General features: G+C 47.2%; 2 protein-coding genes and 1 pseudogene across 2 annotated transcripts in view; 1 reads left to right on the top strand and 2 right to left on the bottom strand.

Moving 5' to 3' along the window:
- Positions 1-52, bottom strand: part of Neu2 (neuraminidase 2) — a 29,730-nt gene extending 29,678 nt beyond the window's left edge. Inside the window, exon 1 of the mRNA XM_021174321.3 lies at positions 1-52. This exon is cut by the window's left edge and continues 129 nt beyond it. The gene's annotated coding sequence lies outside the window, so the exon portion shown is untranslated.
- Positions 53-56: 4 nt separating this feature from the next.
- The window catches only part of Ngef (neuronal guanine nucleotide exchange factor), a 96,794-nt gene continuing 71,072 nt past the window's right edge, over positions 57-25,778 (top strand). The window contains exon 1 of the mRNA XM_021174300.3: positions 57-297. The gene's annotated coding sequence lies outside the window, so the exon portion shown is untranslated. The remainder of the gene's footprint in view (positions 298-25,778) is intronic.
- Positions 23,375-24,338, bottom strand: LOC110303279 (large ribosomal subunit protein uL18 pseudogene; annotated as a pseudogene).

The raw sequence follows: 25,778 nt of genomic DNA, 5'->3' as shown, positions 1-25,778 counted from the left end.
TGCCTGGCTCCTAGGGAGGTGTGTCTGCCTCCCTGCCTGGGCGCAGGGCACCCAGCAAGGTAAACACCCAGACAGGAAGTGCCTGTCCCAGGAATGGGGCCAGCTATAGTGAGGCAGGTCTGAAGGTCAGGAATGTTTCCCAGGGAGGCTTGTTCTCAGGGACAGGTAGGGAGCTTGTGTGCTTATGTGGGGACACACAGACCTGCACTGAGGTGCCTGGACAGGACGGTGAATGGGAAAGGAAGAAACTGAAGCACTTATGAGGGGGCCTAACACCCAGGAACTTCTGGCTGGCAGGTGAGCAAAATATATGTTTATCTTATTTTTTAATGAAATGAGATCAAGGAAACCATAGAAGAGAGGTCACTGCTGGGGAAGTGCAGAGCGTTGCAAGCAATGATTGAGAAGAACTAGGAAAGAGAAGGCAGCCAGACTGACCATGGGAAGGAGAACTTGGCTACCCTTGTGAGATTCCAGCAGTACCTATGAGGTCCTGGCTATACCTGTGAGCTCCCAGCCCATCTTGGCTTAGTGATTCTCCCAGCCCGGCGTGTTTCAACATCTGTGAAGCACGAAGCAGAGTGACCACTCTTTCCAGCTCCTATACCTTCAGCTGTGGAGACTAGGGAGACAATATACTGCAAAGGACAGGTCTCAATAACTTACAGGGCCCTGTGCAACAGGAACGTGCAAGGCCTCTTGCCAAAACCTTATAAAGAATCACAGAGAGGTAGAAGCCTCGTGTTAAACTAACTGCAGAGCCCTCCAAGACCAGGGCACTCTCTCCCCATGGTGCTCGCCCTGGTTGTAAATGTATGTGTAGACTGTGAAGTGCTGTGATTTCCGTGTGCTGTTGGCTCAAACCTCAGGGTTACGGTGTGCTCTAGGGAGGAGACTTCACAGCTATGGAGTAATAGCCCCTGTGTTGCTGCCCCACTGACGTTGCTCCTCCTGCTCAGGGACCATTTCAGGACAAAAGACCCTACCCTCAGAACCCTCCAGATTTGTGTGCTTGGTGGCCAAGAAGCCAGAGTATGTTGTGACTCAGTTGAGAAAACTCAGCTGGATATAGCAATAGAAGGTTCTTATTTCCTGTCTTGACCAATATGTGGGATATTCACGAAGCCATCAGCTGCAGAGAGCTGGACTTGGGATTCCTGTAGTTTTGGCTACTCTGCTGTCTCAGCTAGTGACCAATGTCTTGTTGCCTTGAGAGAAATGACTGTCTTAATGCAGAGAGACATTAAGGCTCTGGTTGGGTCCCCCTGTTGTGTTTTCTTTTCCCCTCCCCCTTTCTTCATCCTGGCCCACATTTGATGCTACTTAGTCTCAGAAAGAAGAAGCCAGAGTCTCCTTGGAGATTCCAGCATCTTGGGCAATGAAAATGGACACTAGGCCATCTCCCTCAACCACACTCTCAGGCCACTCTTTGAACAACCACAGACTTTCACGGACATGGACCCCAGGATAGGGAGAGTCCTCATAGGAAGGCCAGTGGATCGCAAGCTTCACTTTGTCTGTGGAGGTTCTGGCCTCAGCTCTCCAAGCCCACATGAGTGGGCAGACAACCCAGTCCAAACTAGTGACTGCCAAGAATCCCAAAGTGGCAAGATACAGCTACTCAGCCTGAATAGCTCCACCAAACACAGGAGCCAGTGTTTGTCCCAAGAAGGGAGTGAGCCTGCCAGCTCTGTATCTGACTTTCCTTCTCCACCAGTAAGGGATTTACGGTGACAGGGAGAGATTGTGTGTGTGTGTGGGGTATGTGATCTAAACACCAGAGGAGGCTGAGACAAAAGGCTCAAAGCCAGCCTGGCTTATCAAGTGAGACCTTGAGACCTGTGTGTGTGTGTGTGTGTGTGTGTGTGTGTGTGTGTGTGTGCGCGCGTGTATAACTTAACTGCTCTGGTATTCTGAAGTTACACATTAGCACCACCTATTATCAGGAATTGCTGAACACCTGTACTTGTGAGGCTTGGAAGTGGAGGTGCTGGGGACACCCAGTGAGATGACAGTGACCCTCAGGCTGGTAGAGGAGATCAAATGGTTCTGTGCCCCAACCCAAAGGCCAGCTCAGCAGAGCAAAGGATGTGACTTCACTACAGGCATAGCTACAGGGTCACAGGACTGAAAGAGGCTTGGGTCAAGCCAACTGAAGGTGTCTCTTTAGGGTCCCTGTCTATGGCCCCAGGAGAAAGAGTCTATGCAAGGCAGCCCAGGCTCCAGGATGAATTTTCCCCTGTTCTTGGCTTTGGTGACTTTGTCACTCTGGAAGAGTTCAGACCATGGGCAGGAGTTCAGCCTCCAGAGCAGAGAAAATGCTCAGGGAGACACCCAGCCTGTCCTGTTTCCTAACGGTAGCAGCAGTCCCTGTGGCCCCGCTGCCAGGGATACCACAGTGAGTTTGAACATTAATGAGAGGTCTTTTAAAGAATGTCCCATGGTGAGCTTCTGTTGGTGAAATAGCTGATGGGTTGGCTGTGAGCACTTGTTCCCGCTTTCACTCTAGCTAAGAGTTTCAAGTTCCTAGGGATGAGGGGTTGGGGTCTTAATGACTAGAACAGGAAGCTCCTGGGGGAAGCAGAAGCCTCTGTGAAGAATTCTTGGTGAATAGGATTGCTGAAGTAAGAGGAAGGTGGAGAAGTGTTCCTATCCATGGGACTCACGGACTTAGGAATGGGGCTCTGTACATGTGGACAATGTCATCCCAGGAGATACACCCTTCAGCTGTAGATGTAGCAGGCTGTGTGCCTTTGTCACTTTCACCTCTTTGCCAGGAACCACATGCATCAGTCATGGCATATACCATTGACTATAGCTTGAAGTACCCACTATCTAGATCCTTAAAGAGTCCCCAAATGATTTGCTGGTTCATTATCTAATGAGGGTATCTCTGGACAGAGAGTCTCCAGAAGTGGGTATCTCTTCGGATGTAGGAGTATAACTCAGCATTGGGAGAGAGTCGGATTTCTTAGCCTATTTATCTGGACAACATAAAAGAGGAAGCTGTAGCCGGGGACCTGAGCTGAGGATGGGAGCTTGGGAGATCTCCTGATTCTCAGGATCTTGAGTCAGGGAGGCACACCTGCTAACTGGCTAAGTAAGTGTCCCCTGAGGCTCTCCATCATGATAGGCTGAAACTCTGAAGGGAGATGACTGTGGATTATACGTGAGGCTGAGTTACCTTAGGCTATCAGCTGCTGGTGACTGCCTCTACTTCAGATGGGACCAGGTATAAGGATCCTTACACTAAATGTGGCCTTCCTTCCTTCCCCTCTCTGGTCCCTTACTCAGGGTTCCCAAGCTTCTCTTGTCCCTTTCCAGGCACTCTCCAAATGACTTGTTCGGGAGACTCTCAGTCCTTTGTAAGACTTGCCTTGGTCATGGTGTCTGTTCACAGCAGTAAAACTCTAATTAAGACAGTCCCTCCACTATTCCAAGTTTTTAAGGCCTCAGTACAGGATCTTATTTCAGCCTGGATAGTCTCTAGTTGGAAGACAGGGGAAGTGTGGGCATGTAATAAAACCATGTTTCAAAGGAAACATCACTGGGCAGATACTAGGACATTGGACAAAAGCCTTCGTTTCTGCAGAGCTCCTTCTTAGGGAGTTACCTTTGATTCTTACAGTGATTCTCAGATCTTTTATTATTATTGTTATTATTATTTTAAAAGTGTTTCTGCCCTTGGGACAAGTCTTCCTAGTTGTCTGGAACATCAGCATTGTTGCCTGCAGCTCCCCATGGGTTTCTGGCCTCTCTGGAGCAGGCTCTGAGTTGAAAGCAATATGTCTGGCACTCAGCCGTCCTAGGCTACTAGCTGAGCTCAAGAAGCGAAGCATTTCTAGTGTAGGGTTCAAATGAAGCTGTGTTGAGGCTCACAGAAAATCCGATCTGCCCAGTTGTCTTTGGGGAAAACATGGCTGACTTGTGTGTTGGAGGCAATGTCATAGAAACTGACAAAATGAAGGCACACAGGAGGTTGGCCAGAATCTTGTACAATAAACGGCAGGATTGGTGTCCTACAGTGAATAACAGAGAAGGCTCTGTTATTCCAGGCCTTCTTGAGGTGACAAGACAATTTGTGCCATTCGTCTCCTGATCTGTGCCTGCTGGAGCCCCACACCCAGCTAGAGTTGGAATTGAATACTGCATTGCCTGGTAGGCACCAGTTGTGGAGGCTCAAGCCAACCTCTTGTAAACCTGGGGTTTAGAACCCATTTTTTTGTCCTTTTCTGAATTCCCCGTCATCTTTTTTTCTTTTTGGAGACAAGGTCCAGGAAGTGGCACTAGGAGGTGTGGCCTTGTTGGAATAGGCGTGTCATTGTGGGAGTGGGCTTTAAGACCATCACCCTAGCTGCCTGGAAGTGAGTCTTCCACTAGCAGCCTTCAGATATTGGTGTTGAACTCTCTGCTTTGCCTGCACCATGCCTGCCTGGATGCTGTCATGTTCCTACCTTTGATGAAACTGGACTGAACCTCTAAACCTGTAAGCCAGACCCAATTAAATGTTGTTCTTTGTAACACTTGTCTTGGTCATGGTGTCTGTTCACAGCAGTAAAACCCTAACTAAGATGGTAAACAGGGAATTCTCCCTAAAAGCTCACACAGAGGACAAAGTTTGCCTTATTGTGCATATAGCCCAAACTAGTCTAGGTCAGAATGTACTCCCTAACCTTGTGTGAAGACAAAACTGAAGCACTGTTGAATAGGATCTAAGTTTGACAGTTATGAGAAAAACTTACTCCACTGTTCAGAGAGAGGTATATGTGCATCTCAGTGCAAGTAGGAGTCCTGTGTTGCTGTCAGACTGCTAGGTACATTGCTCAGACAGTGGTATGTGTGCACGTGCCTGCAGGTAATGACAGTGTTGGCCGCTAAGTGTATTATTAGCAGAGATATTAGTGTATAGTCCAAACCAAGCGGAGTCCCAAGTTGCTAAGCTATTCCCTAGGCTTACCTGTCTTTGGACATCCAAATAATGTCTGTCTTGGCAAAGAGGTGGTCTGTGCAACCTGGCTCTGCTAATAGAGAAGAAGGGGAAGAAGTCTGCAACCAGAGAGATGCTTGGGGACCCCAGAGAAAAGGATGACCTTAAGTGGGTAGGCTGGTACAGGCTGGTACAGGCTGTGCTCTATCTTTAAATGACAGAAGCTGGGAAAGCCCTTTCCAGAAGCCATAGTGAGTGATGGGTTAAGGATAGGACCAGGTGTCACAAACTGTCCAGCCTTGTATCTGAGGCCTGAGTGAACAGAGGCAACCTTTGGTTGCCTTGGTGATGGGTCCTGGGCCTACTGCAGATCTGAGCCCGCATCATTTCCCCATGGACCCTATCTGCTTGGAAGGTACCCAAGTTACTTGTGTGAGCAGGGAAAGTAGAGGTTTGGAGAAAAACCTCGAGGTTGGAGAGACACCATGGAAGGGGCAAGACAGTAGCAGCCCTGGGCCAGGAGCAGGTGGTGTTGCAAGGTAGGGCTGAGCAAGGAGAAGCAATCCATATCTGGGGCCTTGGTACCTTGTTGGTAGCGCCCCAAGCGGTCACAGATGGGAACTGACTTCCTACAACCCAGCATGAAGTAAGTACTTGATGAAATTTACTTAAGTGACTCTGATGCCTGGGAAGGGGCTATGCTCAGTCTCGGATTCCCTTTGGCAGTATAGCTAAGGGAAGAAAAGGCGAGGGTGAACGGAGAGGAGACAGAAGGACCAGGAGGGCCTAGAAAGGCATTTTTAAAGTTGTCAGTATGAATGTGCTGGTTCAAACTTGTATTTCCAGCACAAGACAGAGGTAGGGGTGGGGGAGCAGGGTCAGGAGGACAGAGGCAGAAAGATCCCTATAAGTCAAAAGCCAGCCTGGGCTCTGCGGCAAATTCCATCCCAGACAGGACTGTGTAGCAAGATCCTATCTCAAACAAACAGACAACAAACCAAAACTATGACAGAAACCAGAAAAGCATATGGTAAGAAGGGAAGAGCCCAGAGATAGTCAACAAAATACTTGTTGCATAACTGTAAGGACCTGCGTTCAATCCCCAGAACCTACATTTAAAAATGCATGTTGTGTCATGGGCTTGTAATCCCAGTGCTGCGAAGACAGAGATAGGAGGCTTGTCAGTCAGCCATCTTAGCCCACTTGGTGAGTTCCAGGACAGAAGTCAGGGGTCTGAGGAACAACACCTGAGGTTGTCTCTGGCCTGTCCATACACAAACATGTACCACAAGTACACCCACATCTCAGTTGTCAACAGGAGCAAGACACAATGTGTTTTATTATGAAGGTCTCAGCGTGGACATTTTCTGGGTCCCCAGGATACACTGGTTTTCTTTCCATTAGCTCTTAAGAGCTTTCTTTGCAGTGACTGTACAAGAAGGTTCTGGTGCCTGGAAGGCTGTCCTAAGGCTGAGGAGGACTTTCTGCTCAGATCAGCCCTCAGTCAAGGTTAACCAGTTGGGAGTACCTTCTGCTCAGATCAGCCCTCAGTCAAGGCTGACCAGTTGGGAAGGTCTGGTCAGGGCTGAACAGGGCTGGAGGGTGCAGGCTCCAGAGAGTGTGCAGCCTATTCCTAAGGAATGCACTGATGTGAAAATTCCAGGAAAAAAGAAAAGAGGCAGGTGGACAGGGGTCAGAACAGAAGATTCTCTGAGGAATTGAGGCAAAGATGCTGAGGAGGGAAAGAGGAAGCAACAGAGGTGGGGCAGGATTCAAAAATGAGAGGTTGGAACCCCTCTCACCTCCTCCTCCAGTTTCTGGCTTTCCAGGGGTCCTTTGAGATGTGACCAGCGGGGACAGGGAGAGGCTGGTTTAACACAATCTCTGCTGGAGCAAAGGGGACTTGCTGGGGAAAGCAAGTGTGACAGATTACTGCGGCGCCTCACCTCATACACTGAGTGACTATCGATCATTGCTCCCAACATGAGAGACAGCTGTCCTGGGACTCATCCAATAGATAGAGGGACCTGGCCTCAGGGACCGAGCATGGGGCTCTCAGCATCTCAGGTGTGATTTGGCCAGGATTACTATTTCAAAGCTCACTTAATAACTTCTGGTTGTGTGTGTGTGTGTGTGTGTGTGTGTGTGTGTGTGTGTGTATGTGTATCCTTTCCCTTAATTCTGTTCCTCTAGAGACTCCTGACTAAAACAGCTCCCAACATTAGGAAGAGGGGAGTTTATTCATGGCTTTAGGAATTGTGATTTAGGAATTGGGACTTTGGGGAATACACAGACTTAAAAAAACAAAAACAAAAACAAAAGTAGGAATGACAATGAAGAGACACAGGTGCAAAAATGTCAGGGAAAGCACACTGGATTATGAGGAGGAACAGGGGTTGCTTGACCAAAGAAGACACAGAAAAGAAGACATCAACAGAGTGGCCATGCCCACAGATCCAGAGTCCCCCAAGTGCTAGGTTTGCACGGCAGGCCTTGGGGCATAGTGCATTTATTCAGCGTCAGTGTACCAGATCCTGTCACAGGGGAAGGGACCAGAGCTGTGAGTTTGTGGACCCCTGTTTAATGACAGTCTCCCGAGCCTACCTTGAAAAGTTCTCCCATGTGGCCGTAGTCGTGATTTTTTCCTCTTCTGTTCACGCTCCCAAATGTCAATCATTTGCTTCCATTCATTTTCTATGGTTACAGTCCTAATATTTGTCTCCTCAGAATTCCTTTGCCAAACCCGGAGTGAGGTGGGCATGGAGATGGGAGTCTAGAGGGTATTTAGTGTTAGATGGGGTGAGGGTGGTAAGTGCCCATGCTGAGAACAACATCCCTCTAAGAAAAAGGGGGAAGCCCCTACTACCACCACAACACACCGAGGGAAGGCCATGTGATGAACAGGAGGGGACATCTGCAAACCATGGGCAGGAACTCACCAGAGCCCCACCATCAGAGCCCCTGACTTCAGGATTTCAGCCCACAGAGCTAGGAAGCTATACTTTTCTGCTAAGCCACCAGGTCCTATATGTTTTTTTTGTGGCAGTCCTGGCAGATGGACACCAATACTGGCCCAGATATTGTCAGGCTCTATAAATCCTACAGAAGTCCCAACAGATAAGTCACAGCTACTCAGATAAGGAAACTGCCTACTCCCAGACTGCCATGAAGACCCAGTGGAGAGAAGTGGTTCTCCATCACTTCCCTGTGTGGCCATGGGCAGTCCACCATCCAGTCTCAGCTTTGGTCTTCTCTCCACTTTACAAGCCCAGTTCTCCCCTCTTGGAAGGAACAGCCAGCCTTGCCCACAGGTGGGTGTGGCACCTGACAAGGGCTGTGGCCGGAGGTAGCTGCTCCTTGGGCCGATTCTTGTACCCTGATTACTCCTCCCACGGGTCACACCCTGTCTAAGGGAGAGAATACACAGAAGAGTCCAACAAGCCCTGCTAACCTGTGACTCTTCTCTTCTCTTCTCTTCTCTTCTCTTCTCTTCTCTTCTCTTCTCTTCTCTTCTCTTCTCTTCTCTTCTCTTCTCTTCTCTTCTCTTCTTTCTTTTCTTTTCTTTCTCTCTTCCTTTTTTGTTTTGTTTTTGATAGGATCAGATGTAGCTCTAGCTAGACTAGAACTACAAGCTGGCCTCAAAATCAGAGTTCAGCCTGTCTTTGCCTCTTGAGTGCTAGGATTAAAGGCTTGAGCCATCACATCCAGCTAAGCCCACAGCTTCCCGAACAGCTTGGTCTACAAAGCAAGTTCCAGGACAGCCAGGACTACACAGAGAAACCCTGTCTTGAGAAACCCTGTCTTGAAAAACAAAACAAAAGAAGGAAGGAAGGAAGGAAGGAAGGAAGGAAGGAAGGAAGGAAGGAAGGAAGGAAGGAAGGACAGAAAATAAGCATATTGAAATGCTTGTTGGTGCCCTCATCTCAGCACGTGAGAAGATTGCCATGAGGCAAACTTGGGTTATCCCGAGAGTTCTAAACGACTTGGGTTACAGTGTAAAACCTTATCTCAAAAATTAACAATGATTAAGCCAAAGAAAGAGGAAGGGTTTTGGAGAGAAGGCTGAGCTCTTCGCCTCCCTTCTGCCTTCGGCTGAGAGGAGCTGCTGCCTTCAGCATGTCCACAGGGGACTGGCTCTCAGTCCAGCCGTCAGCTAGTGCAGAGACAGGACACATTTTACTCTGGTACAAATGGAAATCCTCTAATCCCTCGATTTATTTTCTCAAACAACCTTTGCACATTATATATACATTTCACAGCCTTTGACACACAGAGAAGTCAAAGTAATTTACATAAGTGGACCATTTGTTTAGCTGGGAAGATTTGTTTAAGCTTTGCCCATGCAATGAAAGAGGCACCATGATCTTTCTTAATCCTTGAGCTATCACTGCACAGACAGAAGGAAAAGAGGTCAGACGAGGGCCTGTTCATATTTGGGATGATGGGGGAGCCAGAACATCTCTCTCTGCTGGAGCCTGAAAGAGAGGGACAGGCCAGTCTCATTAGGTGGCACACTGGTGCTCACAATGAGGGACCAACACTGAACCCGGTATCATGAACTAAGTATGAGGCTTCTTCCTGCATCATGGGTGTGAACCACCTATGGAGACCTGTCCCCAAGTCCTGCCAGGGCATATTGAGAGGCATACCCTTTTGTCTCCTTCCCCAGTCTCAGGGACATTAGAGATCAGAGGAAGAAGAACAGGCTCATTCCATACCCACTGGGCTACAGGAGACCTGCCTCACCCAGTGCTCCTTAAGCATCGGGTGAGGGAGCATCCACAGACACACCGAAGGGGCATTTGCACCTTCCTTGTGCTCCTACCCTTAGATCACACAGGGCTCCCTGTGTGGAGGGCTGCACAGTGTGGAAGGAGGCATTACTAAGGCTCAGTAGCCTGATGGTCTTCTCCTAGGTCTCTGGCTCTGACCTTTGCTCTCTGGTAAAGGGAACTAAACTTCCCCAGCTGGAGGAGTCTCCTCCCCATCCTGTATGGGTAGCAGGTCCTTTGTGCTGCAACCTGGATTCTAATTCTGCCTCACCCTCTTCCCAGCTGTATGACCTTAGGCAAGTTGCTGAGTGTCTCAGAGTTTCAGAGAGAACCCTTGATGGCCCCTGCCCCATCCTCCAGTCCCAGGCTATAATGAGAAGCAAAGGAGTTCCATGGACAGTTCCTGCAGCCAGCCAGCCTTGAGGGTTATGAGGTCTGCGACTTAGTGCTTCCTTTCCAGAAGGTCCTGTCTTGGCCACCACCTTCTGACCCAAGTTGCCACTGTCCCCCAAATTAGTGACAATGTCCCTGGTAGGGGATGGGAAGGTCAATTTTTGCTGTCTCTGACAGGAACTTGGAGCCTTCTGGCTATGGTCTGATCAAATTATACCTGGAAGTTTCTACCACAGGTTTGCACATTCCAGAGAGGACCTGGTTTGACTGATTAGTGACAAGCCAGGAGGCCCGATCCCTATATGAGGGGACACAGCAAAGTTAAACTCTTTTAGCCTACCTGCAAAGACCAGTGTCATAGCAGGACTCTGGTCGGGCGGAGATGCTACTGGAGGTACAGAAGTCACATCCAGTGGGACTCTAGGTTTTTGGGTATGATCATCATCATCACCGTCATCACCGTCATCATCATCATATCAGAGAAACACAATTATAACCGAAGCCAATACAATTTTGTTTCTTGTTTTGTTTTGTTTTGTTTTGTTTTGTTGTTTTTGTTCTTTTTAAAAAAGATAGCCCACAGGGGAGAAAGCACAAAGTTGAACAACTCAACTTATCCTGGTGCACAATGGGGAAGGAGGTGTCTTACGTTTCACAGGACCAATTTTTTTCTCTCTTCTTTGTATTACACAAGCTTCTCCAAGCATGTTCTCTCCATTCTGTGTAGTTCTATAATAATTTTACACAGCGTGTGTCTTCAGCATCTATCCTCGTGAGCTGTAACTGCCAACTTGAGACAACCTAGAATTAATTATCTGGGAAGGGAGCCTCCGCTGAGGAATCGCTTAGATCAGATCTGCCTGTAACCATGTCCGTGAGGAATTGGTTTGATTGTTAATTGATGTAGGGGGCTCAGCCCACTGTGGGCTGTGCCATTCCCTAGGCAGGTGGTCCTGAACTGTGTAAGAAAATTGTTAAGTGTAAGTTAGCTTGTGAGCCAGCTAGCAAGCAGCTTCCCTCATGGTCCCTGCTGTACTTCACTGAGTGTGAAGTGAGTTGCTTGGACAAAAGTAATGTGGTATGGAAATGCAAGCAGGCCTGCCTTATGTTTCTGCCTTGACTTTGATGTGGAATTAATTACACACCGCATAAACTCATTCTCTCTCCATGTTGCTTTTGGTTAAAGTATCACAGCAATAAGGATAAATTAGAATAATACAGTGAATCTCCACCAGAGGTGCGCATTTTCATATTACAGTGAGCCACAGGCCATCTTGAGACAAGAGAGTCCCTCTGTGCCCATGCCAGGGGCTGGATTTAGTGGGCTTCTGTTTAGATTTTCCAACCTTTCTCTTTACCGACTGTTTCTGTTGTTTTGTATCCCAATTTTTAAAGACCTCACTCTCTAACTTCCTGCTTTACTGTCTGTCACATGCTGCCCCTGAAGGAGGCACAGTGGTACCTTTTCCAGACAGAAAGATTTGCCCCTGAGGACTTCTCAGACATTTGTAATCTGGGGCTCCAGAGCAGTATCCCTGAGTCAAAATGCATGTGTTAACTCTCCAGAGGACCCTGAGGGCACCAAGGTGAGAGCCAAGTCCATGGCGATTGAGAACCAAGTATAATCAGGCAATGCGCAAGCATCCTGGGCATATCTCACAAGTGCCTCGCATAGCGTCCCCGGTATACAAAGACCCTTGCTGTAAGCAGCCTCATCCTTGAGGGCAGGGAGGAGACACTGGAAGAGCAATTCTGAATGCCTTTGGAATCTGGGTCTGGTTCCCCCTGTGTGTTCAGCTATCGGTAAACATTCAGCAATCTGCACACTTAACTCGGCACCGTGAGCTAGTGGGTTATGCCCACTAACCTCTTTTTGATTTGGTTTGGTTTGGTTCTGATTTTGGTTTTGGTTTTTCAAGACAACGGTTTCTTTGTGTAACTCTGGCTGTCCTGGAACCATTTTGTAAAACCATGGTGGCCTTGAACTCAGAAATCCACCTGCCTCTGCCTCCCTAGTGCTGGGATTAAAGGCATTTGTCACCACTCTTGGCTTAGTGACATTTGTTTTAATGTTACTAAACACACAAGCATATGTGAAAAGTGCAGGCATGCCTTCACTCTGAAGCCTAAACACAGGGGAAGGACCTAGGGGTTCCCCGCATGCTCCAGAGACTAAAACACTGGGCATTCTTTTATCCTTGGCTGAAGCATTATTTTTCCCACAAATTCAACCAAAAATGGCCTCAACAGATGACAGGCTAGGCCAGCTAATTAAAACCAGAGAGAAACATCTCAAACTAATGCTGCCATTTTTGGTAAATGTGTCTGCCCTACTCTGGCTTTGAGGATACCAGTTACAGAGAAGGGGGAGGTCCTCATTCAATCGCCAAAGAGGGCATTCACAAACTTCATTCTAGAGCAGCCTTGCTCAACCAGTGGGTGGTGACCTCTTCGGGAGGGCAGTGTCAGATGACCCTTTCACAGTGTCATATATCAGATGTCCTGCATATTAGATATTTGCATTACTGTTTATAACAGTACATTCATAACATACAGAAGTAGCAATGAAAATCATTTTATGGTTGGGGGGGTCACTACGACATAAGGAACTGTACAAAAGGGTTGCAGCATTGGGAAGGCTCAGAACCACTGTCCTATTAGGGTCCCATTGAGTCAAGATAAAAGATAAGGAAAATCACAGGGACCTAAGAAGAGAAAGGAGCCCTTCTCTCTGAAGTCTGGTTGAAGCTTCTCACCAACATTCCAGCACAGTTAACTGGAAGCTGACAATTTTCTAGAAACATCACCACAAAACCCTAAGGGAAGGAAGCATGCTAACCATACTACATACCTTACTCGATTCTAGTGGCTCCCGGTTTTATCTTATCAGATATAGCTCTCCATATATGGAGTCACCCTATAGTCTCTATTATCAAGAGACAAAAGAGGAGCGGAGGAAAGAGTTCCTAGCAACTTTTGCAGATGGAGAGCCATCAAATGCTGTGTGGGGCTAACAGCAAGACAGCCAACCATGATTGTCCCTTGCAGAGTCTGTGCCACACTCAGGTATGTCTTAGATTCTTCTGGGTGTCTCTCGTCCTCCTAACCCTCAGAATCGAACCTACACTGAAATATCTTCAATAAAAATTGTCAACTCTGCTTCAAGCTAGGTAGGTCTGAAATCCTTTCCTCCATCAGTCACGAAAGGGGCTCCCTGAAAGATTACAGGATTTGTGAGGCTGACAGAGATGACAGCATGGAGCTATGACTGTCCCCTCACTGCTGATACCACGGAACATGTTTTTATTCTAGTGTTGGGGAAAGAACAGGGTTTTGCATGCTATAGAATGGGAGGCAGGGGGCTCTATCGTTCATCTGTAGGATAGAACAGAGTCACATCTGTCCCTTGTTTTGTATTTGTGCCTGGGTCTCATCAAGCCTAGAATAACCTGAAACTCTTGATCCTCCTGCCTCCACCTCCTAGTGCTGGAACTGCAAGTGTATACCCAGCATAAACTATTCTTTTGAGGAGAATCTTGGCTCTGCTGAGGGTTCCTACTCCTTTTCCTTCAGACCGGCAGCTGTCTTGACTCAGACAAGCTGTAATGGTTTGAATAGGTTTGGCCCTCACAGACTCATGTGTATGAATGCTTGGCCCCACAAGGAATGACACTATTAGGAGGTGTGTCCTTGTTAGAATAGGTGGGGCATTGTTGAAGGAAATGTGTCACTAAGGGGCTGGGCTTTGAGGTCCTAAGCTTATGTTTCGCCCAAGGCGCAAGAGCCAGTCTTCTCCTGGTTGCCTTCGGAACGAGATGTAGAACTCTCATCTCCTCCAGCGCCATGCCTGTCTGGATGCTTGTCATGTGTCCTGCCATGATGCTAATGGACTGAACCTCAGGACCAGTAAGCCAGCCCTGATGAAATGTCCTCCTTTATAAGAGTGGCCTTAGTGATGGTGTCTATTCTCAGCAATGGAAATTCTAAGACAGAAGCCTCCTCTACGTACCTAGGAGCTTCATCTCAAGATAATCAGCACCAAACCCTGGCCAGACATTCTGCTCCAGGGCAGGTAGAGGTCTGCCCATCCCTCCTTCCTGGGCTCCTCTAAGATTGCTCCTGGATTAGTCTTTAGCAAGCTCACATTAACCCTACTTTGTTCCTCTATGGCAGTGCAGCAACAGGAGACCCTAAGAGGCTTATGCAGGGAGAGGCCAGGCAGAGGGGAGGGGTGGTACTCTCTGGCTCCCAGCTTCACACCCAATGACACACTGTTGCTGGAACCTTGTACCACAAGATTTGGGATCTCTAGGCTCTTTAAAATACTCTGTACTGTGAAGAAACTTTCGGTTCCTTTGGAACTGACTTGATTTTGTGAATTTAAATGGATTTCCCCCCTACAACTGTCAATCCGTGTTCTAAACTTTTATTGGTGTCTCTTTTTAAGGGACAACCTAATTGAGATTTCATACAACCCACCCACTTAGAATGGACAAGTCCATGGCTATTGTATAACTCTCACCTACTTTCTGTCTCTGTGGAGTTTCCTGTCACAGATGGGTCATCTAGAGGCCACCTGTAATGTGTGTCCCTTTGTGAATGGCTTCCTGCATCTGACAAACTCTGTTCAAGTATCACTCATGATATAGTGTATCAACACTATTCATGGCTGAATGATATTCCACTATGTAGGCACACCACTCTTTATCTGTTAGTTGATAGACATCTGGGGTATTTCTACCTTTCACAGTGTTGACTCATTCTGCCACAAACGTGTGCGCACAACTTGCATGCTATGGCTTTGTGAGGAACTCCATACAGCTTTTTTCATAACAGCTATAAGGACTTACTCTCATCAACCACACGTCAAGGTTCGTTCTCTCCATGTCCTCACCCGCACATTTGTCTTTTCTAATGACCATACTGACTGAGGTATGCTGGTATCTGGCTGTAGTTTTGATTTGCACTTTGAGGTGATTAGTGGCACTGAACATACATCAGTTGGCCATTTGAATGTTTTGAGAAATGTCTACTTAGGTCCTCTGCTGTGCTTCTTAGTTAGGGTTTTATTGCTGTGAACAGATACCATGACCACGCCAACTCTTATAAAGGAAAACATTCAACTAAGCCTAGCTTACGGCTCAGAGGTTCAGTCCATTATATTCATGGTGGGATGCATGGCAGCGCTCAGGCAGACATGGTGCTAGAGAGATAGCTGGTAGTTCTACATCGGAATTGGCAGGCAGCAGGAAGAGAGACACGGGGCCTCACTTGAGCATTTGAAACTTCACAGTCCACTCCCTGCAACACACTTCCTCCAACAAGGTCACTCGCACTCCAATAAAAGCACATCTCCCAATAGTGACACTCACTCTATATGAATCTATGGGGCCATCTTCATTCAAACCAGCACATACACTTTAAGAAACTGGGCTATCTGTCTTTCTGCTGTTGTTCCTGTTCTGTTGAGTTCTTTGATGCTTAGGATAGCAACCTCTGGCAGTGCATAGCTATGGTAGTGAATGACTCTCAGATGGTTAGGTATTTGAATGTCTGCTTCCCAGTTGGTAGATTGTTTAGGAGGGATTAAGAGGTCTAGCCTTGGAGGAGGTGTGTGACTTGTGGCTTTGAGGTTTCAACAGCCTACACCAGGCCCATTCTCCCACCCATCCCTCCTGTAACCTGCAACTTGCAGATCTGAAGCGAGCTCTCAGCCACTGCTCCAGCACCATGCCTACCTGTCCTCTGCTCCCTGCCTTGATAGTTATGGATTAACCCTCTCAAACTGTAAGTAAGCAGTTAAGTAATGCTTTCCTTTGAAAGTTGCTTTGGTCGTGGTGTCTTCTCACAGCACCAGAGAATAGCTAAGACAACAGCTGATGAACAATTCTTTCCTTTCTGTGAGTTTTCCCTCCGTTCTGCTATTTGCTGCCTGTGTCAGAAAGAAACTCATCTGTTAGATCAAATCCTTTTGGTGTGTTTTTGCTTTCGTAACTTGTGTTTTCAAGGTCAGATCCAATGTCATGCCTCACTTCTCCTGTGTTGTCTTCTAGTATTTTCATAGTTCCACATCTTACACTCAAGACTTTCTCTGTTAGTTGACAATTTGCAGCATAGGCTGAGAGACAGTGTTCAGTCTCAACTGCACATGGCTATCCAGTTTCTTCAGCTCCACTCACTGAAGGGTCTGTCCTTCCTCCATGTGTGTTCATGGAAACTTTGTGAAAAACCAGCTGGCTGAATTGCTAGATTTAATTCCAGACTCTCTGCTCTGTGACATCTTTTTATGCCAGTACTGTGGTGTTTTGGCTACTATTGCTTTGTGGTATAATTTGAAATGAGGCATCTCTTTCTTTTTGCTCAAGATTGATTTTGACTATTTGGGATATTTACTGTTATGTATGATTTTATTTCTGGTATTTTAGCAGAGTTTACTAAACCTATGCCCACTTTGGGTGGTATGCACTCATTCTCTGAGTCCAGGAACACATGTTATCTTTCCACTTATCTGTATCTTATTCAGTATCTCTCATCGATGCTTTGCTCTTTCTACTGCAGGGATCATCTATAGCCTTAGTTAAATTTATTCCTGGATGAGGGTTTCATAGATATAAATGGGATTTTTTTTTCCTAATTTGTTTTTCAGATAGTCAGTGAAGTGCACAGATAGGTTGCTGGATTGTATAGGTTGATTTTTGCAGTTTTCAACTTTATGAAAATGATTTACTAGTTCTAACAGTTTTATAGCAGCATTTTTAGGATATTCTCTCCTAGCCAAATTGGGACAACTTAATACCCTCCTTTTCAGCCTGGAGGCCTTCATCACTACAGCTGGGACTTCCAGCACTAAGGCCGATGTGTTGGGAAATGGCAGCCTTATCTTTCCCCAAGTCTTAGAAGAATTGCTTTCTATTTCCCATTCAGTTCCATCCTCAAAAACGTTAAACACTAGGACCACTGTGTAATGCAGAAAGCCTGTGTCTGGGCGCAGAGATAAAATTAAGATGTCAAGGGATTGTCTTCCTACATTGCTCTTCATAAAAACCAAACTATGAACCAACCTATGTATCCACCAATATTTAGGAGCAAGATAGGGCAAAAGGACATTATGGGGATATATGCAGTGCAATACTATCCAGACATAAAGTATGGGTGTCCTTGTCATCATGTCAAAATTAGTTGAATGAGAAGGATATTATGTGACACAAAGTAAGCCAATCACAGAAAGACAGGCATCCTCTGTTCACACTCACAGGTAGTGTGCTAGCTAGGTTTTTTTGAAGAGAACAAAAGCTATAGTATTTTGGAAGAGGGAACTTCAACTGTTAAAACGTTCCCACTAGACTAGCCTGTGAGCAAGACTGTGGTACATTTCCTTAATTGATGATTGACGTGGGAGGGCCCATCTCTATGCTTACGGTGCCATCCCTGGGCAGGTGGTCCTGGATACTTAAAAAGATGGGCTGAGCAAGCCATGAGAGCAAGCCAGAGAGCAGCACTCCTCCATGGCCTCTGCATCAGCTCCTGCCTCCAGGTTCTGCCCTGTTTGAGTTCTTGCCCTGGTGTCCCCCAGTGATGGACTTCCTTCCCTAAGTGCTGTGGAATCCTGAGCTGAAACTTTCCCTAACAAATTGCTTTTGGTCTTGGTGTTTCATCACAGTAGTAGAAACCCTAAGACATGTAGGACCCTATCTCTTAAAAGAATTAAGCCAGTTATGGGGTTTTGTTTTGTTGTTTTGTTTTTTGAGTCAGGGTTTCTCTGTGTAGCCCTTAACTATCCTAGAACTAACTTTGTAGACCAGGCTGGCCTCGAACTCACAGAGATCCATATGCCTCTGCCTTTGAAGTGATGGGATAAAAGACATGCGCTATCAGCTGAGTGAAGTCAGTTTTAGAAAGAAAAGTGTTGTATGTTTTCTTTATGCATTTTATATAGATGCAGGCAATAGTGCAGGCATGTATGGTGTGAAAGTAGAAACAAAATATTGTCCCAATGAGAACTAACAGAAGTTAGGAGAGGGGAATGGGACTTGTGGGACCATGCTCAATGTATAACACACAGGTGTGTGAACTGCCCTTTTGTAACACGGTATCATATATATGCAACATAATTTTTTTTCAGCATTGATTTCATAGAAGTTGATAGTTGAAGTTGAATCATTATTGTAAGAGACTGGGGTGGTTAAGGGACAGGGTTAGAGAAATACTTCAAAAGGCTTACTTTAGAACAGGTAGGGACAGCACACTGTAATTTGGAAAAACGTACAAAGTATGATGCATGTGTTCTCAGCCTAAAATTGCAGCTCTGTAAGAGAATGTGTTTTGCTGTCCCTGACTTTTCTAGTTTCAGTTCTGTTGCTGTGACGAGTACCTTAACCCTAACCGAAAGCAATTTATGGAAGAAGAGAAAGGTTTTATTTGGTTTCCAATCCCAGACTACAGTTCGTCATTTCCAGGAAGTCAAGGCAGGAACTCAAACAGCCCCAGTCACATCGCATCCATAGTCAAGAGCAAAGAGAGGATCAAGGCACGGATTCTTGGTTGCTTGCTTTCTTTCTTTATATATATATATTTTTTTTAATTAGGTATTTTCCTCATTTACATTTCCAATGCTATCCCAGAAGTCCCCCACACCCTCCCCCCCCCACTCCCCTACCCACCCACCCCCACTTTTTGGCCCTGGCGTTCCCCTGTACTGGGGCATATAAAGTTTGCGTGTCCAATGGGCCTCTCTTTCCACTGATGGCCAGCTAGGCCATCTTCTGCTACATATGCAGCTAGACACACGAGCTCCAGGGGGTACTGGTTAGTTCATATTGTTGTTCCACCTATAGGGTTGCAGATCCCTTTAGCTCCTTGGGTACTTTCTCTAGCTCCTCCATTAGGGGCCCTGTGATCCATCCAATAGCTGACTGTGAGCATCCACTTCTGTGTTTGCTAGGCCCCGGCATAGTCTCACAAGAGAGAGCTATATCTGGGTCCTTTCAGCAAAATCTTGCTAGTGTATGCAATGGTGTCAGCGTTTGGAAGCTGATTATGGGATGGATCCCTGGATATGGCAGTCTCTAGATGGTCCATCCTTTCATCTCAGCTCCAAACTTTGTCTCTGTAACTCCTTTCAGCTAGCTGTTTTCTCTCTAATACTCTTTAGAAGCTCCCTGCTTGGGGAATGGTATCACCACAGTGATATGGGTCTTCCTTTATCAATGGACAGTCAAGATAATCCCCCATCAGACATGAGCACAGGCCAACCCATTGTAGACTGTCCCTCCCTGAGACTGTCCCTAGTTATTCTGGTTTGTGCCAAGTTAACAATGAAGAGTAACCATCCCAATGACAAAACTCTTCAATGGCATCTGCTGATTAAAAGTCCAAAGGTGGTAGGGGGATAGCTCAGTGGCAAGGTAGCGCTGCAGGGCATGGGTGGGGGGAGTTGTTACTACTGTGGTGGAAATGTCTACCTTTGAGTTCTTTTACTGAGATGAAGCAAAACCATCCCTCTGGCTTAGCCTGGGTCTGATGCTTTGGCTACGGTTTGTCTGAGCCTTCTCCAGCTCCACTGGAGACCGTGGTTCCCAGCCACATGCATACTATGGCGCTTTCTATGGCTTGGGCAACCGGTTGTCTGTTCCAGTGACCACTCAAGCTGACCTGTGGGCTCTGGGGAGCCCTCAGAGAGCTATGGGGTTTTATGTAGTGGCTGCTCTAAAAGCCAAAGATAAGATGAAGTGACCTGATTTCTTCAAGGGCACACTAGGTCAGGGTCTCTTTGAGTTCCTTATATGAAGTCTTCTAGCAGATTCCTGCTTCAGAAATCCCACAAGCCACAGTCGGCTGCACTGCTGTGTATATCCGCACCCCCAGGGAACACTGGTGCGGGAACAAAATGGACAGTTAATACTCTAGGATCCTTGAACCCTGTGACTACACAGCTGGAAACCTCCCCCTACTTGACCTTTGTACAGGAACCTCTGAGCCTTCCCAGGATTTCCTTTGATCTCTCTCTTTCCCTCTCCCTCTTCCTCTCCCTCTCCCCCTCCCTCTTTTTCTCCTTCCCCCTCCCCCTCTGGTATATTGTACTCACAGAAAACCAAAGCCAAACTCCTCCCTTCTTCCTCATCTTCGTATTTATTTTTATTCATTTATTTATTTATTGGAAGCACGGCAGTCCAGGCTAGCCCTCTACTCTCCTTCTGCCTCAGCCTCCCAAGTACTGTGATTACAGGCATGTGCCCCAGTTCCTGTATGACTTGTTATTCTGATGTATAAATCATGACTATGACTTTTTTCAGATATTTTCCCTGTCCACTCATCCATCAGTGGTCACTGTAAGCCCAGAGCAACCTTTTATTTTTATAAATTGACTCAGACATTTGTCACAGTAAGGGAAAGCTGAGGGACATAGCTTGGTGACCCTGACCCCCTAGCAAACAGAGAGGACACTGGGAGTTTTCTGGATCCTTCTCATGGACTCAGCTTCTAGTTTCATTTCCTGACTCCTCCTGGCCTGCCTCTCCCTTTAGCCTCTTCTGCTTCCACCATCAAACCCAAACATTCATCCCTCCAAATCCCCAAATCCAGAATTTCCTAATCTCAGGCTCTCTGAAGAGCTGATTGCAAAAGCTCAGCATCTGTAGTTTTTCTGTGACTGTAGCATTTGAGGGTTTTGTTGTTGTTGCTGTTATTGTTGTTGCTGCTGTTGTTTTAAGTTTTACACTCTGCAGTTTGCCTGCTGGGCCTCCTGCCTGCCAGGCCTGCAGGCTTCCTTCCTCAGAGCCTTCTCCCAGGTCTTCTTCCTCATCTCCCACACTGGTTCTGTGCCCTTGGACCTCTGCAGTCCCAGCCCTACTCAGCCCCACTTTTGCCAACAGGGATGTCTGGTTTGCTCCTGCTCTCTGGCTTTGTTTCTTCCATCCCACAGTACTCCGGCATCTCCGTTCTTTTAGATAGAACCCACTCAAGCTTTCTGTGCCAGCTCACCAAGAAGAGGTACCATGCATGCATCTGTTTTCTTGCACATGTCCCCTTTGCTGCTACTCCACCCCGGTCTGTAGACTACAGGGGCCTGTGACAGACAGCCGCCAGGCAGTCGATGCTAGGGGCTGGGATGTGGCTTGGTTCTTAAACCCCAATGTGTTTTACTTTCTTTACCAAAGAGAGACGTGGCTTGCATTAGAAACTAGGATTGGGGCTGCAGTGTGGCTCAGGAAAGAGTGCTTGCCTAGCAGGCTGGAGGCCTTAGGTTTCATCCACTGTAGCACAAAACCCAAAGCACAAAGAAACTACAATTGCTAAGTGAGTATTACCCAAACTGTTCTGGACCTTGTCACAATGTTCAACTCAGCCCTTCTGCCAAATGTATCATCTATCTATCTATCTATCTATCTATCTATCTATCCATCCATCCATCCTTCCATCCATCTCAGTCTCTATCTTCCCCTCTCTTTCTTTCTCTCCATCTCTCCTCTTGAGTTTCCCTCAAGGAAAACTAGTGTCCTTTCACTCTCCTCCTTCTAGAGCCAACAAGTACTGCTTAGAAAGGTTTTTATGTGTTGTTCCCTGGATGCCTTCCTGGCTTCCTTCCTCAGGTGTCTGCTCAAGCATAGAAGAGTTCCCTCCCCGAGCCAGCAACCCCACCTCACACACTGGAAAGAGAGTCTCATCTCCCCTGAAGCATCAAGAGCACCTTCTGCACTGGCCCTGCTCTTGGGTGTTTCTCACCCTCGCAGCTCTAGGCATCCTCCCTTCTACCTCCCAAGTCCACACAGAGCCTACATAACCACAAGTACTTAGGGCTTTTCCCACAGACAGAGCTGGCTGGCTTCCAGGCCATACTATGACCTCCACCCCCATCCCCTTCCCCACCCCCACCCCAGGTTTTTGTTTCTTCCCTGTTCCCACACTGCTAATACCCCAATCTCTAAAGTTCAGCTTTTCACTTTCGAGACTGCTTCCCTAGGGATGTTTAATTACCTCCTGTCTTCCCTGAGATCCAACAGTCTCCCTCCTGGGCAGGGCCCAGCTCTGTCCTTTCTCTGGCACACAGGACACAGGGCTTCCACCCAGAACTCCTTCCTGGAAGGGACTTTCAGCCATACTGGAAATGTCACTTGCTTCTTCCTCTGCTATCTAAAAGTTTCCTGTTAAGCCTGTCCCCAAGCCTTTGCTGTTGATAGCCCAAGGTAGACTCACCTTTTACTTGTGGGACAAAGTGATAGAACCTAGTGGGGAAACCCCCACCCAATTCCCGATTCGGCATGCACCCCAAAAATCACAAAGGACCATCTTGATGTAAATACATGAGGACGTTTAATTACGGAGCTCCGGACCGACATGCATCCCACACAGGAGATAACGGATGTCGGCCACGAGGCTCAAAAGCTAGGGGTTTTTATGGGGTAAGGGGCTTAGGGGTGTGGAATTCAGCATAGTGACACACTATTGGCTTATTCAAACATCAGCAGAAAAATTACATATACGTGCAGGGTGTCAGAGTTCTGTGAGTTGTTGACTCAGTTTAGATAGCCCTGTTATGTCCTCACATTCCTCTTTATCTTATGGTCAAGATGTTCCCAGGAATGTTTTAACTACGGGGCATACCCGGGTTTGTTTTTCTTTATTCTCAGCCCCAGGCAGCCTCTAGCTCACAACAACCAGCAATTTCTGAGTACTTTATATGACTTACAGGTCTTGAAATTCATCTTTCTTTCAAAAGGACAAGAATGACCAATTCCCTTCTCCTCGTCTGAGTCATGCCCATTCTTTAAGGCCACCTGTGCTCCTGCATGGTCACCATACTGTTCTGGGTCCCCTCTCTGAGGAGACTCACTGAGGCCTCAGGGCTGCTCACTGAACGTGCCCACATACACGTTCCTGGTCTTCCTCGGATGGTATGGGCACAGTTTGAACAACTGACACCAGGAGATGTCCCCCACCTAGGATCTCCTGGCCTCCTGTGACCTGCTCTTTACCGTTCCTTTCCCTTGCAGCCCCTTGGTCCTTCTGGTGGCCCCTGTGAGTCTTGGAGGCTGAGCCTCATCTTTTTGGGCTATCTGATACCCAGAGCAGCCTTTTTGTTTGTTTTGTTTTGTTTTGTTTTGTTTTTTGAGACAGGGTTTCTCTGTGTAGCCCTGGCTGTTCTGGAACTCACTTTGTAGGCCAGGCTGGTCTTGAACTCAGAAATCCGCCTGCCTCTGCCTCCCAAGTGTTGGGATTAAAAGGTGTACGCCACCACTGCCCGGCCCTACTTTTTCTTTTCTTTTCTTTTTTTTTTTTTTTTTTTTGCTGCTTGATCAATATGTTTATTGTCTTTATGAAAAAAATCTTCATAGAAAACTGCTTTAGCTTTCAGCAGCCCTTTCCTGAGCTCTGAGGAAGCTTGCCTTCTTTTGAGCAACCAGGTCTTTCTTCTGGGCAAGAGACATTTTGGGACGATTCCACCTCTTCTTCACCTCTCTCTTGGGCTTCTTCTCATAGACTGGATTCTCTCGGATAGCAGCATGAGCTTTCTTATACATCTCCTCTATCGTGTCTGGAGTTACGTTGTTCTTGATGTACTGAGAGAACTGTTTCTTAGACGCATCTTCATCTTCCTCCATTAGGTAGCACATGTAGTCTGCCACATTCTGACCCATGATGTGCTTCCGATGTACCTCTGCATTGAACTCCTTGCTTTCAGAGTCATAACCAGGGAATCGTTTGGTACTATGAGGGATAGACAAGCCTCCATCCACAGCTCCCTTCAGGGCCCCAAAAACGTTATTGCCAGTTGTAGTTCGGGCAAGACCTGCATCCAGATAGCAAGTGAAGGCACCAGGCTGACCGTCAATGCTTTCCACATTGTATTCACCTCCATTCACCTCCACTTGGCCTTCATAGATCTTGTCCATGCCAAACCTATTCAGAAGCCTGCGGGCCAGCAGCAGGCCGGTGCAATAGGCTGCAGCATAATTTGTCAGGCCAACTTTCACACCATATTTTGGAAGTTCATGTGCATATGCTGCACAGACGATCATATCCCCTTCTATACGGGCATATGCAATCTGGCAGATGATCTGTCTGTTAGTTACATGAACTATCATCCTATATTTGGGTGTGTTGTACTTATTCTTGTCCTGGATCACCAATTGTTTTCGAGCATAGTAGTCAGTTTTACCCTCTCGCCATCTTCGAAATCTCACTTGGTATCTTTTAAAGTAGGCCTTATTCTTGACAACTTTCACAAACCCCATCCTGCGGAACAGAGACCCCCGGCCCTACTTCTTAAGTACTTAGTGTGACTCTAATGAAGGCCTTCAGCTCTAGGAATGACTCATTCCTATCTCTTTACTCCGTGTTGAGATGGAAAGGGATGATAAGGAGCAGTCTGACTGTGTGTCTTGCCTCCTCCTCCTTCCCGCCCCAGCCCTCCACTTCTCCGGACCTCCATCTGCCTCTGACCTGTCGTATTTCTCATACCCAGCTACCATGAAGGACAGCAGCAGGTATAGCTCACTTGGTTGGCTTCTCCATCTCATATCTGCTGCAGTGCTGGGGTTCTGTCCTCTAGGGCTTTGCTCGAGGGTGGCCCACAGGCTGGAAAAATGAATGTGCACAGAGAACCTGCCATCAATGAGGTCTGGGCTCCAGCGGGACCTCTTATGTCAGAATCTGGCCTTAAACAAGAGCCCTGGTGATTTCTTGAGGTGTCTGAAGGGATCTGGGTCAGGATCCCTATCTGCTCACTGGGCCCTCTCATCTCACAAACTGGCTTCATGTGGCACAGCCAGGCCTGTAGCCAGCTCCCTGCCCCACCTATAACCTTCCCTCCAAGAGTCCTGATCTCCAGGCCTCTGACTCACCAAGGAGGCCCTGCCCACAGCTCAGCTCTGAGCCTTGACAGTCATTTTTGGCTTGTAGTCTCCAAGCACCAAGGCGTATAAATGATGGCCACTCCTGCCTCTGACTCACTGCACCTTCTCCCCATAAGGACTACATTCTCCCCAGCTGTGAGTCAGAAACACGGGGTGTGGTCCTGGCCACACCAGTTACCAATGGTATGGCCTTAGATACATCACTGGTGTGTTGGAGCTGCAGCTTCCTGCCTACAAGGGGGAGATAAATGACTATGGACCTCACAGGGTACTTGTGGGCCTAACAAAGGTCCTTCACGGATCCACTGTTACTGCAGGCAGCAGAGGTTAAGTATGCACAGCTGTGTGCTCAGCAGGGCGCCGACAGCAAACCTATCGACCCAAGTCCCAACCCTAAGGAGCAAGGAACAGGGAGAGATATAAGGATGTGTGTCCCAGACCAGCAAACACTCAGTGATGTTTGCTGAGAAATTGAAAGCTTCTCCCTCAGCTCTTCCTTACTTCCGTTCACAAATCTCTACCCAGAAGTCATACCTGAATCAGAAAGACCCAGGGCTCAAAGCTACTTAGGATTCTAAGGGAAACTTTAGATGATCAAGTGGATGGGCCGAGGGCTGTTGGGCTTTCTAGCAGTTAGTGAGTATAGAATAGCAGTTACGACAAGATTCCAAACTTGGTCCTCGATTGCCTGCACTGTTCCGCCAGTGAAGTATAAATGAGACTGACTTCCATATAGTTTTATAGATTATTTTGCTCTCTGTGTCCTCCAAAGATGGTGGGATCTGGAAATATATTTTCTCAGGGTTCACAGTTCCCATCTCTCTCTCTCTCTCT

The sequence above is a fragment of the Mus caroli genome, unplaced genomic scaffold (genome assembly GCF_978045245.1).
Source record: "Mus caroli unplaced genomic scaffold, Mus_caroli_1 scaffold_1, whole genome shotgun sequence".
In the NCBI taxonomy this organism is placed as follows: Eukaryota; Metazoa; Chordata; class Mammalia; order Rodentia; family Muridae; genus Mus; species Mus caroli.
Note: the sequence above shows the minus strand (reverse complement) of the source record. Positions and strands in the feature narration are given on the sequence as shown.